Raw genomic sequence first — 18868 nt, forward strand, 5'->3', positions numbered from 1 at the left:
CCATTGTCGATTGTTGGAAAAAAATCGTCTGGTTCACTGATGTCCTGTAGGGAAGGAAATCTTGCATCCTTACCCAGTCTGGCCTACATGCGACTCCAGAGTGATGGCAACGTGGTTGATTCTCAACTGCCCTCGGGCACTGGGGATGGGCAATAAATACTGGCCAGACAGCAATGCCCATGTCCCATAAATGAATAAAAAACAATTCAATGTCCAGCATCAAGAGTAGCACAGCAGCATCACTACAGACCGAACTGTCGGATTCCTAAAGGAATCCTGTTAGACTGGGTCTGCGGCAAGTAGTGAGGGAAACAACAAGAGGGAAAAACATACCTTTTAAAAATTCATTTAAAGGCTTTGCTGGGTTAGGCCAGCATTCGTTACCCAACTCTAATTGCCCTTGAGAACAGTAAGTAGTTTCACAACGCCAGGCCAAAGTCCAACAGGTTTATTTGGTAGCACGAGCTTTCAGAGCACTGCCCCTTCATCAGGTGAGTTTGCTGAAGGGGCTTTAACCTGCTGTTGTGAGACCACTTATAGTGCCTACCCTAGTTCAACACTGGCAACTGCACATCATGCCCTTGAGAAGGTGATGGTGAGCTGCCTGCAGTCCATGTGGTCTAAGTGTACCCACAGTGCTGTAAGAGAGGGGGTTCCAGGATTTTGACCCAGCAACAGTGAAGGAACAGCAATATATTTCCAAGTCAGGCTGGTGAGTGGCTGGAGGGGAACTTTCAGGCAGTGTTCCATGTATCTGCTGCTCTTGTCCTTCTAGACAGTCATGGTTTTGGGTTTGGAAGGCGCTGAATAAAGAGCCTTGGGGATTTCCTGTAGTATATCTTTTAGATGGTAAAATACCCAGTTTTGGGCTGACATGTGGCAAGTAGTTTTCATGCCACACAAGTTCCAGGCAATGACTGTCTCTAACTGGAGACAATGTAGCTATTTCCCCTTGAACTTCAATTGCATTTCCATTACTGAGAGTTCCATTGAGGTTTTGGTCAATTGGATCAGCCATATAAATATACTCTCCCTTTACCTGGATGAGTGCAGCTCCAATAAGATTCAACAAGCTTGACACCATCCAGGACAAAGGAGCCCACTTGACTGGCACCTTGTCCACAAAAAAAAATCACTCCCTCCACCATTGACACACAGTGCTAGCAGTGTGTAATATCGACAAGATGCATTGCAGGAACTCACCAAGGTTCCTTGGACTGCACCCTCCAAACACATGGCCATTACTACCTAAAAGGATAAAAGCAGGAAATGCATGGCACAAGAGGGCAGCGCACCAGCACCTTCCCAAGAGTCATTAATGTTGCCTACCATATCCCTTGAATGCAGAAAAACAAGCTGTCAGCATTACCAATGGCAAATTCAAACCCACTCTTGAAAGAATTAACATTCATTCTCCATCTTCTCCCCGGAGCCGAGAATGCCAAGAGTCAATTACTCTTGAATGTACAAGGCAAAACAGAATAGAGGAAGCAACTTCACATACATGCCTGAAAATGAGAGTAATGCACTTAAATCAGTGCACGTGAAAATCTCTGGAGAAAAATTAACTTTGTTAACTGGTGTGATTACAATGGCATCAACAAATATACTTTTTTAAAGGACAATAACGAAAGAACTTCAACAGAGCTCTAACTAATGATATTAGTCACATCAATGGAGCTGATCACACTTGAAGTTGGTGGGAATTGAACACAAGAACACGAATGCACTCTTGGTAACCTTTAGCAAAAATATTCTTTCAAAGACTTCAGCAGACCAGTGTAGCTTAGATTTTTTTTAATGAAATGGTTTGATGTTTAGCACAGTTATTCATGTGAAATACCTGAGAGACCTGTGCTGTACTTGACCTTCTGCTTGATTCCTCACACTGGGAACAAAAAAACCTCTGTTCAAATATATGTCACGTGGAACCCTGGTGAGTTTTCGTGAACTGTCTTCATTTTTTTCCTCCCCTGAATCAAGCGACTCATACTGATGTACAGTTCCACAGCACTCAAAGGTTTCTGCCTGATTGTCCGAATTTCTGTATGTGGCAATGTGGACCCAGAGATGGAATATTCTGATGCTACTTGACCACGGGTGAGTCCATTGTGACCTTGTCCGACAGCCACGCAGCTGAATCTTCCAGAGGGGCAGTGGAAAGAACCGTGGAACGTGTTTTCTTGTTCGCTAGCCCAATAGCTTTGTAACCCTTTGAGATCTTAGGGGACAAAACCAAGGCTTGGGTTTTCCAGCCCCATGCGACAAGACCTACCATGGGGAATCTGGTGGACCGATGATTTTTGGTGGGTCTGGATGACCTTGGTGGCTGGAAATTCCTACCCATATTCTTTTTGTAACACAAGTCTTTGATTATTATAGAATTGACATCTTTGTGTTCAGTTCCCATCAACTTAAAGTGCGATCCATTGGTGTGACTAACGCCATGAGTTAGCGTTTGTTGATGCCATTGTTATTGGACTGGTTTCATCCTAAAGTTACTTTATCTCCCGAGGTTTTTACATGTATCCGATGCGCAATAATGTCGACCCGTTACTCTCATTTTCTCAGCTTGGTATGGCTTCTGTTCTGACCAAGACTGTAAAAAAACTACAAAGGGTCATGAACATTGCCCAGCCCATCACACAAACCAACCTCCCATCCATTGACTCAGCCTACACTTTCCACTGCCTTGGAAAAGCAGCCAGCATAATTCAGGATGCTATGCACTCCAGGTACACTCCTTCTTCCATCTGGAAAATGGTACAAATGTCTAAGATTGCACACCAAATCACTTGAGAACAGCTTCTTCCCTGCTGCCATCAGACTTCTGAATAGACCTACCTTATATTCAGTTGATCCTTGTCTGCTGCCGAACCGTGACTGTAACACTATATTTTGCACTCTTCTCCTTTCCTTCTCTGCTATGTACTTTATGAATGGTATGCTTTGTATGTATAGCATGCAAGGAACAATACTTTTCATTGTACACATGTGACAGTACATGTGACAATAATAAATCAAATCAAATTTTCAGGCACATGTGAAGTTGCTCCTGCCTCTTTTCTGTATTGCTTTGTACATTCAAGAGGAATTGACTTTCAGCATTCTCACTAAAAAAGAGGAAAGATGAAGAATTAACTATTTCAAGACTGCGTTTGAATTTCCTAGAATCCCGACAGTGCAGAAAGAGGCCACTTAGTCCATTGAGTTTGAGCCAACTCTCTGAAAGAGCATCCCACCCAAGCCCTCCCCTCTGTTTGTTCCTACACATCTCAATACTCGGGCAATTCAGCACGGCCAATCCACCGAACCCGCCCATCTTTGGACTGTGTAAGGAAACTGGAGCACCCAGAAGAAACCCATGCAGACACAGGGAGAATGTACAAACGCCACATAGACAGTCACCCGACAGTCCCTGGTGCTGTGAGGCAGCAGTGCTAACCACTGAGCCACCCCGAGGAAGTAGCATTTCCAAGATTCCCAGCTGGCCCCAGGAAGTAGGAATTTGCCTGGAACAATGCTACAGCTGCGGGCGAGTGGGAGAAGTCCACTGTGCACAGTGCTAACCACTGTGCCACCTCAATTTGACATCCTTATTCCCAACAGAGCTGTGGCAAAACAGAGAAAAATAAATTTCTATGTGGAAATGAACAGTCAAATCCTACTCTGAAGATCTGAAGGCAGATATATTTCTTATAGCATGGATTTGAATCCACACAATGAACTGACATATCGCGCACTTCATTTCCACTGTAAACAAATATAAAATAATCTATGTCTGCTTCTGCCAAAATTTTATTGAGTTCAGCATTCGCTGAGTAGAGATCTGACACTGGCATCCACTCGAACATGCTTCACATAGACGGTACGCAGACTTATATTTCAGATGGCTCTCTGACAAGATGAAGCAAGCTTCTTGTAAGTTATCCTAATGCTCGGTAAAGAATGTCAGTTTGAAAGTCAAAATATCCTTTATGTGTAAATACATTTACATTTATATTCCTGGCACACTGTCGCCTCTTCTTCAGTACTTTTCAATGTTCAATCTTCAGCCAAAAAAAACCTTTCCTTGGCATGAACCTAACAGCTATGGGAACTCATTAGGCTCAATGTAGATCCCAAATGCTATTTTCCTTTCCTGAAAAAAAAACTGATCCAATCTTTCACCAGTGTGGTATCTATTAAATCTACTTTGTCCCATTGTGGTTATTTCCAGTGAGTGAAAAGCAATGACTGACTCTCAATTGGCTGAAACCGTTTTTCAATGCTATCCTAGTATTCAGTTTTCAGATAACATTCATGGGGGTGATTTGAACTAGAGCTAAAATTGGACCAATGACAGAATGCAGGCCAGGTAGAATAGCTCAGAGATTAGACCTCTGCTACAATAACCTTGAGTGTAACTGTGATGGCCAAATGGTTAAGGAGTTCAATTCAATAATGTCCCCATCGCAGCTGATGCATTCAGTGTTTCCAAAACTGAAGTACGAATTTTGATTCGCTTGCTAAAGATGTGGTACAATAACATTGCATTCCACACAAAAAGCCCCAAAATAATTATATTTCTTCCTGAAAAGGTGGGAGTGGAATCTTGTTGACTTTGTCTCTGTTGGAATGGTCGGACTATGTTTTGATTGGAAGATCAACCATACGGGGTGGGCTTTGCTGAGATTCTTCCGCAGACCAACAACATTTGCTTCCTGCTTCCCAGCTCCCTGGAAGATTAGAGAGGGTGGGTGGGATGACGCATCCATTTTGTCAAAGGAAGGAATTCTAATGAAAGGGGTCATGGCATGGGTTACAAGGACTCACTCCAATGGTTCAGGGTGCAGCAACCATGGGAACGGAGAGATGACCTGGGAAGGTTGACCTGCCCCATAACCCTTGTTTGCTCCCTCTCACCTAGACGATTTGAGGTGAGCTCTTCTGATGACAGGAGGAAGAGGAAAGCCTCTCCAACAAAGCAGTTGTAATGGAAGAGGCCGAGGGTGTCAGTAGCAGGAGTGTGATTATTCTAACCTGGATACAATGAGCCAGAAGGATCAGGGACCTCAGGAGAGAAGGGCAGGTGAGAGAGATTTCACTTTCAGATGTCAGGCCCACACGCTCATTCTCACAGAATTCTTCTGCACCACACTCCATCTCAATCCTCTCTCTTCAGGCACACACACTCACAGCTTATTGTCCCTTCAAATGGCATGGGCGGCATGGTGTTACAGTGGTTAGCACTGTTACCTCACAACACCAAGACCCGGGTTCGATTCCCAGCTTAGTTCACTGAATGTGGCGTTTGCATGTCTGGGAGGGTTTCCTCTGGGTACTCTGGTTTCCTCCCACAACCCAAGGATGTGCGGGTTAGGTGGATTGGCCATGCTAAATTGCGCCTTCGTGTCAGGGGGACTAGCTAGGGAAATGCATGGGGTTATGTGAAAAGGACCTGGATGGGATTGTGGGCCGAATGACCTCCTTCTGTACTGCAGGATTCTATGCTTCAAACTGATTGCCTCAGTCACACCTTCCACAAACAGTTTTCTTCCTTCCTCTCCACAAAGGCCATTATACACATTTACCTTTTTGCTTTCTTCACTTGCAGAAAGACAGAACACAAAGTTTCGATGAGTGGGGGGGAATTTGTCCTCTCATGATTGGCACTTTTCAGCCCCAGGCAATAAGTGCTCACCCAATCTATTGGGAAGGAATTATCGTCTGCGGATAGCAAATATCTGATGTAGAGGGTCTCACTTCCTTCCAGCTGGATCTCAATGTCTAGCCCCGATGCCCTGTGTGAAGGCACATTGATGAGGAAGAGGAAATTGGTGCTTTGGTTGCTGTTGCTCTCATTGATATAGGTGCTTGATGTTAGTGTGACCTCTAACCTTGCCCCTCAGGAGCGGTGGAAGGTGGAACTGCATAAACCTCTCCCCTGCCTGAAAGATCTATCTTGAGCCCCCCAACCCCCAAAACCCCCCACCCCCCACCTCAGTGATTTTAAAAGAATGTTAAAAATTGGCCACAGCTACCGGACTACAGTCTATGGTCAACACTGACCAGATAGGGGTTTGTAAGGCCTTAAGAGTTATCTTAGAGCACTGTCTCTGATCTACCCAGTTGGAGACCACCTCAAAGCAGTTTCCCTGCTGCTAACATTGTAGGGGACCTTAACTGGCTTCTCAATCACCTGAGCCAGCCAGAGCTAGCCCATAAATGGATCAGAGGTGGCATCAGCAAACTCAGCTGATGGTGTCAAACAGTGTGCTTACCCAACTCCATTCTTGCCCCCCGTATCAGGATAAATATCCTGCCCAACATAACGTTTAGTATCACAACAAATCTTCATAACACTGAGGAGAGGAAGTTGCATAGTGGTAATGATACTGGATAAGTCATCCAGAAACCCAGGGAAATGTTCTGGGAATCTGGGTTCAAATCCCACTGTAAGAAGTCTCACAGCACCAGGTTAAAGTTCGACAGGTTTATCTGGTATCACCAGCTTTCAGAGCAATCCAAAAGCTGGTGATACCAAATAAACCTGTTGGATTTTAACCTGCTGTTGTGAGACTTCTTACTGTGCCCACCCCAGTCCAATGCCAGCATCTCCACTATGGCAGAGGGTGAAATTTGAATTCAAAAAGTCTAATGTTGAAGATCATGGAACATTTGTCGATTGTTAGAGAAACCCATTGAGAGGTTCAATAATATCCGTTAGGGAGGGAAACCCGTTCACCTTATTTGGTCTGGCCTCCCTGTGACTCCAGAGCCACAGTAATGTGGTTGGCTCTTAACTGCCCTCTGAAATGGCCTAGCAAGTCACTCAGTTCAAGGGCAATTAGGGACAGACAGTAAATGCAGCCCAGCCAGCAATGCTCACACCCATGAATGAATACAGAAAAGACTTTGACTTTGTCATCATTAAACTTGGCTGACATAATTCCAATCATCTTGACCCTGACATCAGAATTGGAATCTCTCAGCTCTGCTAACACCTGAGTGAATGTACCCTGGATCCTTGCTCACAGTTAATACAATGTTTGATTTGCAGTAATAACAATGGTGAAATTCACTGTCATTTTTCCTCTGTGAAGGACAGCAATGTCTGAAGTCTATGTGCAGTTAAAGTTTATATTTTCTTTACAACTGTGGCAACAATTCAACATTCCTTTAGTGGCTATGACACACTTTGATATACCTGGTGGTTGCGGAAAGTGCTCTATAAAATTCAGACCTTCATTTATTCATTGGCTGTTCGTTATACACCATTGCCTTCAAAGGAAACCATAATTGAGTGTGTTCTGTAATCGGCAGCTAACTATAAAATGGGTATTTTACACAACTGTCACGCAAAATTGAAATAAGCCCCGTAATGTCTGATGTTCTGAGGGTCTGAGACATCTCAGCCTATTTCAGGTTCAGCAGCTTGTTAATGTTGTGCCATTGGTGGGCAAATGCCTTGAAAAATCTCTTTTCTGCCAAGGGGTAGCATAGAGCAAGTTCCCCATGGCTGTCCGAATCAACAAAGGCTGGTGCTTAGAAAATAGAATAAAGCAGAGGTCGTGTTTATACCCAGGGCAGGTCAATCTAGTTCCAATTCCCTTTAACAGGCATTCCCACAAGCTGTGATTTCCTTCCTGACTGTGAAATATCAAAGAAAATCACTTCAAAATTGATCCTTACAATGGTAAAATGTTTAGAGATCATTACAACCAAATGCGCACACGCTAGCGCAAATGGGGACTGATTCAGTAAAGTACATTAGGTGAACTGATCCCTGCAACCAATCATCATACAAAGTGAAGTGCATTGGTACTTAACTTTCATTGATGCTTGCAATTTTCCAAACGTGGCCTCGCTTTGCCCCAAAGGGCAGGATAGAGGCAAGGAGCAAAATGGTAAAAGTCGATATATCGCCTCCTATTTTCAGCTAGGATGGCATTCAGGCCCTGTTCCTGTTAAAAGCAGGACGTGGCCTACTTAAGATTTAAAAGTCACAGCCTTCACTTGTGAATTTGAGGTCTACTTAAGGGCAAATCCCAGCAACAAAATCATGGCAGAAGAAGTCCATTAGTATGAGAAGGTCTCAGTGAGTTTTAAAACTTTTCCTTGTGGCTTCCAGAGGAGCAGGAGCCCAAAGCCATCCTCAGACAGAGGCAAGAATTTTCTGAACCCATTGTGCAAGGACCTGCTGCCAGATATTCGATGGCCCAGCCCAAAGTCCATTGACTTTCGGCAGGCCTGGATGATCCCAACGGCAGGCGGGTTTGGAAAATTACACCCGTGGGTTATGCTCCTTGATCATGCAAAGGAATTCCAGTTGTTATGACAGTTAAGTCACTGAGTGCAGTGGATGTCTCCCACTTGTCCTCAGCTGTAGCATTGATGCAGCCTAGTTCCTAGTTCCTGATCCACCTGGGAATTAGGGAAATCTTATTTCCTAGGGGTGGCACAGTGGTTAGCACTGCTGTCTCACAGCTCCAGGGACCCAGGTTCAATTCTGTCCATGTGGAGTTTGCACATTTTCCCCACGTCTGTGTGGGTTTCCTCCCAGAGTCCAAAGATGTGCAGGTTACATTGATTGCCCATGCAAATTGACCATTAGTCTAAGGGGAACAAGCAACGTAAACGTGTAGGGTTGTGGGAATTGTAATATGTAGGGTTATGGTGCAATTGTTGTTGATGTAGGTTGATGGGCCAAATGGCTTCCTTCTACAGAGTTGGGATTCCATGATTCAATGATTTAATTCAGGCCCTGCTGTTAGGATGGGCTGGAATTCTGTGTCCCTAACCTGGCCAGGCATTCTGTCTGCTTCCTGGTGCTCAGATTCTCCTCCTGGCTGCCCAGTCGTGTGAGGACCTGCCACGGGATATTAGGTGGCCCAGAAAGTCGATTGACTTTTGGTGGGACTGGATAATCCCAACGGCAGGCGGGGCTGGAAAATTCCACCCCTGGGTTATTCTCCTTGATCGTGCAAAGAAATTCCGAGTGTGGTGACAGTTAACTCACTGAGTGCAGCGGACTTCTCTCACTCGTCCCCAGCTGTAGCATTGTTGCAGGTCAACAAGACTTTCCTTTCAGCTTGATTTTTGCAATAGGTATCAGGGATACACTACATGGGTGTTTCAGGGTCCCTGGAGCTTTGCTTCAGCACTGGAGTGCAATGATGGAAAGGTAAAGTGAAGCAACTGCCAGTAGCTTTCATGTTCCTCCTCCGTTTGTGTTGCCATTGGATGCACAGCTTTTTGCAACAAAATCCAAAACTGACACTGTGACAGAATATGGGAGCAAAACTCTGCATCCAGTTTAATTGTGAGTTGCTGATTCCGACAGACCGTGCGCTTGTCTTGCTTTTGAACAAACAAGTGATCATTTTCCTCCTGCGCCATGAGGGGTGACAATGAAATCTCCCTCCACAGCAGTGGCTGTACCTTTCTTAAGCGCCACACACCTGCAGTGTCTGGCCAACCATCTGCACTGCTTTACAGATAAGAGACCATATTAAAAATACAGACCGAGTCTTCACACTTCATTACTGAGCTCAGGCAGACAGCACATTGTCTTCTTCACACAGCCAGCACAAGTCTCTCTCAGCGAGGTGTCACAAAAGCCATTTTAAATTGCTTCTATATTAGATATTGCCACAAATCCCAACAAAAAAAAACACTGAGATCCTCTGATGTGGGATGGAATAAATCCTGCAGGCTGCAACTATATTATTTTAAATGAGTCACCTTGTAAACTCGGTAACGCTCCCTAACAGTCAAACCTTAGAGCTATGGCTGCTTCTTGCTGCAGTGTATAAAATTCCTTCTGATTGGCAAAACAGTACAATCAGATCACAATCCATGTCTGATAAACAAATGTTGCAGTATTAGCCAAAACTCAAAGATGCTTCAGCAAAGGGGACAAGCTCAAAGAGAACCTTCGAACGTTACTAAGTCTCACAGTTAAAGCAGTGCGCAAAGTGTCTTCCATATTTCCTACAAGTTGGCAGCAGACTTGAAACTTTTAACATTTTCACACACCACATGATCCTGTGTCCAGCTCAACAAAAATCCATGTCCAATGTCAGCCTACAGGTGGGTGGGAAGCAGTAAGACTTGCATTTATGCGGCGCCTTTTTGGACTTCAGGATATCCAAATGTGCTTTACAGCCAAAGAAGTTCTCTCTGAGATGTTGTAATGTCAGCAATGTGGCAGTCACTTTGCGCACAGCAGGCTTTTATAAACAACAATGTAATAATGTCCTATTCTAGTGATGTGACTGGCCAAGACACAATGCATAACTTTCCTGCTCTTCTTCGAAAAGTGTCATATACAGACATAGGAAATAGAAGGAGTAGGCCATTCGGCCCTGCTCCACCATTCATTATGATCATGGCCGATCATCAAATTCAAGATCCCCATCCTGCCTTTTCCCTTGATTCCTTTATCCCCAAGAGCTGCATCTAATCCCTTCTTGAAATCACACCCTTCCCCTCCCATCCAACTGCTCTCCCCCCACCCTCCTCACCTTCCCCCAATATCTCTGACCTTTTGCTCGATCCAGGGTCTACGACCAACTTCAATCTCTCCCTCTCTCCTCTCCACCCCCTGACTATGGCCTGGTATGGCAACCCTCACTGCCCAGCATACAGCCAACACTTCAACCTGGCTGGATACCACCAGGAACCAGAGGAAAATAAATGGCAGGGCCTGAGGGAAGTCTAACCTTCTGTGTTCCCAACTGCAAAATCATCGCTCCCTTTTCCTCCCACTGCCTCCAATATCAGGCCAACCTATCCTGCTTCAACTCTCCCTCTTTGTCAATAATGGAGTTACAAGCCAATGGGGAGAATTTTCCAATCCTGCCCACTACAATTCCCGTGGGGAGGGGGAGGTGGGGAGGGGTCATGGGGGGGAGCGGTGGGCAGTGGGCCATACAAAGATACATCGACTTTGGGCTGGATTTTCCGGTTTTGGGGCAATCACAACTGGAAAATCCTACCCAATGTGTGAAGGTGCTTAAATTTTCTAAACACCGCATTTCCAGAATACTCACTTGAAGCATAAACTGAAGTTGAGTTGAAGCAAAATATCCCAATTATTTGAATATCGAGGAAGGAAATGTTAATTATACCCCTTAACCTACCCACCATGGTAAAATATTTGGCCCCAATCAAACAGATGCGCGTAAAGCTTTCCTACTAATAAGTTTTGTTCGCAGGCTGTGCACCTTGTTCAAGTGGATCTTGCTTCCAATGTGCCAGAAATAATGGAACTCACAATGAATGGGAGGTCACATCAATATCTCATTTAGAATCCGTCCAGAAGAGATAAATAATGAATAAATTGGTGAGATTCAACCCATGTCTCAAATGCAGAAATAGAATAACTTCCTTGATTCCTCACAGAATTATTTACATATTAGTGTCAAAAGTAGGATTGCATTAACACTGCAATTAAGTTACTGTGAAAATCTCCTAGTCACCTATTCGGGTACACTAAGGGAGAATTTAGCACGGCCAATGCATCTAACCAGCACGTCTTTTGGACAGTGGGAGGGGACCGGAGCACCCGGAGGAAAGCCACGCAGACACAGTGAGAACATGCAGACATTGCACAGACAGTGACCCAAGCCAGGAATCGAATCTGATGCTGTGAGTCAGCAGTGCTAACCACCGTGCTACCCCTGTTGTTGGTAGAAATGAATGATGGTATAGTTTAGCAATCTTGACTTAATCTCTGTGGGAGATCTAAAATTTACTCCAGATGTTGGCAATCATAACACGTCAATGCTGAATGTTAATTGTTGAGCAAGCTGATAGGAGAATGAATCTGGCCCCACCGATGACAGAATGTTAGCATTCTGCAATTCTTCTTGGCTTTAGCATTACTCAAAGCCACGGAGGCCAATGATGATGATGATGAAGGGTACAGTATCCTTCAGTCCAATATAGAATACACCCCTCACACCATCAAAGGAATGTAGTTAAGCTGCCAATGTACTAGATTACACATGATGCAGCATTGAGAAAGTGACACATGATTAAGCCAGAAGTCAGCATCATGCCAGAAGCCAAGGAGCTGCTTCTTCGTTCAATTCTGTGCCTATTAGAACATGAGGATACCCATTTCTACCACTGCAGATTATGCTCTGGGCTGTTTCCATTATAAATACTGTGGACACATCATTAGCCTGCCTCACAACTCCATTGCAGAATGACAGGAGCTACTGAAGCTAAAGCTTATAAGAAAGTAGAAGCAAGCGTGGGTCCTTCGAGTCTGTTCAGCTACTGAATAAGATCATCTGATTGTGACCCCAACTTTCCGACCGTAACCCTTTACTCCCTTGTACATCACAGATCTTACTCAGCCTCAGGTATTTTCAATGACTCAACCTTCACAGCACTCTGCATTGAGCATTCCAAAGAATAACAATCCTCTGGGGCAAGAAATTCCTCCTTAAGTGAGAGATCCCTTAAAAATTACACAAATCCCCCCGCAAAAAAACCTCTTGTATCCTTTCAGAAGGAAATTTTCACAGCACTGCCTGTTGAATTCTTTCCTGGGACAAACCCACTTTAACACTAAAATGTAAAATTTACCTCTTATTGAATCTGGCACACTGTGAAATTCTGCTGCCAATGCTAATCCAGTATAATTACTCCAGTTCTTTTTGTTCTCCTCATGAGACATGACAACATAATTAAAACTATTTGAGAAAGAATTATTGCTTGAATTTTGACTTAAAAATATGAAAATATGCTAATATTTACAAACCAGAAGACCAGAAAAGATTAACGTTCTGATGTTTGCAATTGCTTTCTTCCCCTGTGACTTCACAAGTTTCTTTTGTGAAGAAAAGGCTGCAGTCTGCATTGAATTGCAGCATCATTTTCTGAATAAAATGCCAAAGTTTGCTTCGAATGCGGTCCTATTGGTCTTGTTCCAACTTTATTGGCTATCTTGAAGTTTAACAGATGACGATTTCTTCCGATCAGCAAATTAAGCAAGTTGTTTCCCTCTGACCATGCAGGCCCCCCACACCCTGCCGCACACACAGAGACACAGGCACACACTCACTGACACATTCACACTGACACACACACACAGAAACACACTCACTCACACACCCGCACACAATTAGAAAGGAGCGGTTGAGCATCCCTTTTTTAAAGCTAACTTGGGGTAATCAGTATTTTTTATTACAATACTCATTAGAATGTCATATTGTGAGTCTGAATAAGATTCTATTCTATTTGGCAGTTTTTTTTAAATGCACAATCCTGGCTATAATTGTCTTAGTTATCACTGAGGCTATCTTATTTCCTTTTCTCCTAAAGATAGTTGCCAGAATTTTATCACCCTGCCCGGATTGGGAATCGGAGGAGGTGATGAGCGGACGCTGGGAAAGTCTGTTGACTCCAGGTGGTTTGGGGATGTGCGAGGCTGTAAAATCACCCCCAGGGATAGGTTTCTCCAGTTCTCCTGTATTTTGCCTGTTGTTTGTTGGAGACGTCCAAAACTTTGGTTTGGCCACAGCTGGAGTACTGTGTGCAGTTCTGGTCACCCCAGTTTAGGAAGGATGTATTTGTGCTAGAGAGGGTACAGAGGAGGTTCACCAGGATGTGACCTGGGATGGATCATTTGAGCTATGAGGAGAGGCTGGATAAGCTCAGGTTGCTTTCTCTAGAATGGAGACGGCTAAGGGGTACCCCGATTGGGGCGTATAAGATCATCAGGACTAGGGACAGGATGGATAGGAAGCAGCTGTTCCCCTGAGTTGAAGGGACAATAACAAGGGGATATAATTTTAAGGTGATGAGTAGGAAATTTAGAAGGGATCTGCAGACTGTTTTTCCTTCCAGAGTGGCAGGAGTTTGGAATGCACTTGCTGGAAGGGTAATAGGGGAAGGAAACCTGGTCATCTTTTAATGGATGAGTACTTGAAATGTCTTAACATTCAAGGCTAGGGGCCGAGTGTTGGAACGTGGGGTTAGGGTAGGTTTAGTGTAGTTTTATCTCAATGGGTGGGATTCTGCGGCCTCACTTGAGCGAAACTGGAAATTGCTGCCCAAGGTCAATGGAAATTTCCATTGTCCGCCGCTTGCCCACTCTGATTCCGTGGCAGGCGTGGCGGTAGAATTTCGGCAAATGGGTCCAAGGGCCTCTTCTGTACTATATGACTCCCTATCTCTTCAGGTCTAATTTTATGCACAGAGCAATAACATGTGTTTATTAGTCACAGGTCGGTAGGCATCACAGATAGGTCTAATATCATCCTTATCTAATGCAAGTCCACTTTTTGCACTTTTCTGCAGGAATCATTGAACAGCATTTGGGACTGGGAACTTTTACTGATACCCCATTTTCCAAGTAGCATGGCGGTTAGCAATGTTGCCTCACAGCGCCCGAAACCTGGGTTCAATTCTGGTCTCAGGAGACTCTGCGGCATTTGTACCTTCTTCCCGTGTCTGCTTCAGTTTCCCCCGGGTGCTCTGGTAAGTCCCACACTCCAAAGATGTGCAGGTTGGGTTGATTGGCCATATTAAATTGCCCCTTAGTGTCAGGGGGATTAGCAGGGTTACAGGGCCTGAGTGGATTGTTGTCGGTGCTGGTTCAATGGGCTGAATGGCCTCCTTCTGCACTGTAGGGATTCTATGATAGAACAGTTACAATCTATAGCCAAATCTAGCAGCATTGCAGTGTGCCAACTGTGACTAAATGACACAGCACAGGCTGGGAATCAAACCTGGGGCACTCTTGAGCTATATTGTTTCGATTGCATATCAAAACACTATATATCCAACAACTGAAACGAGGAATGAGGTTAATGAAACATGGTTTTGATCCAACAGCCGATAGTATTTTAAATAGTTGTTGCCAGCATTAAAGGGATGCTGATTGGAAAATCTAGGCTGATGTGTCAATGATATCAATAAGGCCAAATTGCTTCTAAATTTGCTTCCTATCGGGTTTCCAATTTAGCATCCATCGTGTGGAAATAAGTGAAATCTCCAGAGGCCAGTGAACAGATCATTAAATTTAACACCATCTAGAAATCAGTGCAAGTGAATGCCAAGATAAAAATATATCACTTTATAAAACCAAATTGCAAGGGCCTGAGGGAAGAACTAAAATAAATTAAGTGGAAAACGTTGTTGAAACATACCTTAATTGAGGAAGAATGGAAAATTTGTGAAAAAAAAGGTGCATTATATGCATGAGAAAGAAATAGTCCACAGTGGTCAATTAGGTGGCATGGTGGCACAGTGGTTAGCACTGCTGCCTCACAATGTCAGGGACCCAGGTTCAATTCCAGCCTTGGGTCACTCTGTGTGGAGTTTGCACTTTCTCCCTGTGTCTGTGTGGGTTTCCTCCGGGTGCTCCGGTTTCCTCCCACAGTCCAAAGATGTACGGGTTTGGTTGATTGGCCCTGCTAAACTGACCCTACTGTCAGGGGAATTAGCAGGATAAATGAGAGTTATGGGAATAGGGCTTGGGTGGGATTGTGGTCAGTATAAACTCAATGGGCTGAATGGCCTCCTTCTGTATTGTGGAGAGTCTATAATTAACACCAAAAGATATGGGAACAGAATGAAGCCATTCGGCTCATCCAGTCTGCTCAGCCATTCAATCATGGCTCATAAGTTTCTCAACCCCATTCTCCCGCTTTTTCCGTAACATTCAATCCCCTTACCAATCAAGAATTTATCTATCTCTATCTTAAATGCACTCAATGACTTTGCCTTCTGTGGCAGTGGATTTCAGAGGCTCACCACCCTCTGGCTGAACAAATTCCTCCTCATGTCCTTAAAAGTAAATCAAAAAATACACAAAGTGTGTGTGGGAGTCAATGGAACTACAATTATTGAAGGGCCATTTGGGTGCAAAGATGCCCATAAAGAGGAACAAAGAAACAGATGTCAAACAGGAAAACATGAAAATAAAAGTTGATTCAATGTCCTGGCAGAAAAAGACTGAGAAGCTAGAATCTGAAGTATCACAGTGGAAGTGAAATAAAAGTTGAATAATTGGAATTTTAAATTAATATTGCCATGAAATATTCCCTGGCGAGAATAATAACTTGCTATCTCATTTCTGCGTTGCACACAATATCCTAGATAATATTAAATTCTGGTTAATATTGTGGAGGAAGCATTGGTCATGTTTGAGGGTTGTAAAATATAGGCCTTATATATTTTCACGGTGGCACAGTGGTTGGGATTGCTGCCTCACAGCATCAGGGAACCAGGTTCAATTCTAGCCTTGGGTGACTGTGTGGAATTTGCACATTCTCCTTTTGTCTGCATGGGTTTCCTCCGGGTGCTCTGGTTTCCTCCTGCAGTCCATAGATGTGCAATTTAGATGGAATGACCATACTAAATTGCTGCTTAGTGTCAGGGGGACTGTCAGGGTAAATACATGGGGTCACGGAGATAGGACCTGGGTGGGATTGTTGTCGGTGCAGGCTCAATGGGCCATTTAGCCTCATTCTGCACTGTAGGGATTCTGTGATTCGATATGATTTAGACATTAACAAGGTAATTAGCCTAACATCTGAAACAAGTACTAGAACAATGCCAACTCAGGGTTGGGCCTGGATACGCATCTGTCTGAAAATAGCTTCACAAACAGCCAAGATACATTTACGAATGGAAGACTCTGCTTAATAGAATCCATCACATCTTTTAGGGGCATTTGCTCACTCTTTTTCAGAAATTCTTATCAGATGAGTTTTGACACTGGGCCAAGACAGGATCAAAGTCATCTGCCATAATTTACAATCGAACCTCATAATTCCTGCTAAGTTTCAATGTAAAAAAATACCAACCAAGGATGATACCCATTGTATCATACACAAGCAAGGATCAGTACATTCAAGTGAATACACTGGAACTAATAGGAATGAAAAAAAAAGGATTTGCATTTATATAGTGCCTTTCCTGGCCAGGCATCCCCAATGCTACACAATCAAAGAAACATTGTGAGGTGGATTCACAGCTATAATTCTTGGGAAATACAACAGTCATTTAGTGCATAAGGAAGTCTCTCAACAATGAAATAAATAAACTTTTTTTTTAAGTCATTATAATTGAGGATTTGTTTTGTTTCTCCCCCAGGACTCTGACAGAAATTGCCCACTCTTCTTTAAATCGTGCCATGAGATCATTTATACCAACCAGAAAGGACAGTCCACCTCCCTCAGTCGTTCACTGCAGAGTCAGTAATGTGGTCATGATCCTGAAATGGGCATGCTATTGATCAGAGGTGACAATGTTACTTCCGAGTCAAGGCTGATGCCTACCTCTTGGCAATTTAAGAAATTAAGAATAAAATGTCAGACTCCAAGAAGTGGTACATTTCGAATTGAGTTCTGCATGGCCAATCAACCTAACCTGCACGTCTTTGGACTGTAGGAGGAAACTGGAGCACCCTGAGGAAACCCACACAGACACAGGAAGAACGTTTAAACTCCACAAAGACACTCACCTCAGGCTGGAATTGAACCTGGGTTGCTGGTAAGGTCCCTGTTAAATCTAAATAGAAATGAGCTGGGTATCAACATTGACTGCCAGTACTGAAAGCACAGAATTAGAGACAGATTTACAAATGGATTTAAATCCAACATCCAACTGGATAAATGAATGGTAAATGTCACTGACATAGAATGTAACATGTTGATATTTCCAGAAATGCACAAGTATGCAACAAGAGGAATTCAATTCACAAACGGAAATGTTAAAAGGGACTTGGGTTTAATATTTTGAGTTAGAAAAAGTCAATAACATACAAGAATATGTTGCCATAATTTTTGGAATGCAACGGGCAGAAGGAATACCTCTAAGTTTAACCAGAAAGAAGAGTATTATGTTTCATTGTTGACACCGTACCACGCAAATATGCAGTTTTCAAAAAAGTACAGAAGATTTCAGAACGAACAGGAACAATAGGAATGGACTTTGAGCAAAGACTAGAGGAGTTTAACCTTTATAACCTAGAAAGAAGGGAATCTCATTATAGCGTGCAAGTATACTAAATAATAAATTGAAACAAAAGAAAACCATGGTTAGGAAAGGAAAGCTTTATTGAATCCACCTGATCCCATCAGGGTGTAAATTATGCACAAAAAGGCAACACGTTCACTCAGTCTTGCAGTCTAAAGGAATTGTTTGTTTTAATTTCAGAACAAGTGTTATATATCGACCGGGAATTACAGCAAAGAGAAAAGTAATGAGGTGCCACACTTGTGGGTTTAAGTCAAACACAGTGTAGATTTATTTAGAAGATGTTTATTTAGAAGATGTTGCTTGTTCCAGGTCCAAGAGAGAAGAGCCATCAAAGCTCATGTTTTACCACAGGTCATAGTACCCCGACAGTGCAGAAGAGGCCATTTAGTTCATCAAGTCTGCACCTACTCTCTGACACAGGCTCTTCCCCTGCCTCTTCCCATGCCAATCCAACAACCTACACATCTTGGGACACTAAGGGTGGGATTTCTATGGCCTCGCTCACCCCAAAGCCATAAAACCCCTCCTGATGTCAACACACCTTCCCATGGTCTGCACCTCGTCCATTCCGATTCCCATGCCAGTTGGACAGTAAAATCCCAGCCTACTGGGCACTTTAGCATGGCCATTCCACCAAATGCGCAGGTCATGTGATGTTATGCCAACAGAGATGCAATAACTTTAAGTACATAACAATAAACCGAGGAAAAAAAACTGGAGGACAAAAGGAAAAGGAACAATTTTAAATAATATAAAGAAACAAGTCTGTTTGCAAACAGTGATGCACATTTGGAATACTTTCGCAATTCAGAAGCAGAAGAACAATTGGGTTCTGAAGAAATTATTTGTAATTAAAGGGGAAACATAAGGAGAGATAAGC

This window comes from Carcharhinus amblyrhynchos, chromosome 29 (assembly GCF_965287045.1).
Source record: "Carcharhinus amblyrhynchos chromosome 29, sCarAmb.v2.hapA, whole genome shotgun sequence".
NCBI lineage: Eukaryota > Metazoa > Chordata > Chondrichthyes > Carcharhiniformes > Carcharhinidae > Carcharhinus > Carcharhinus amblyrhynchos.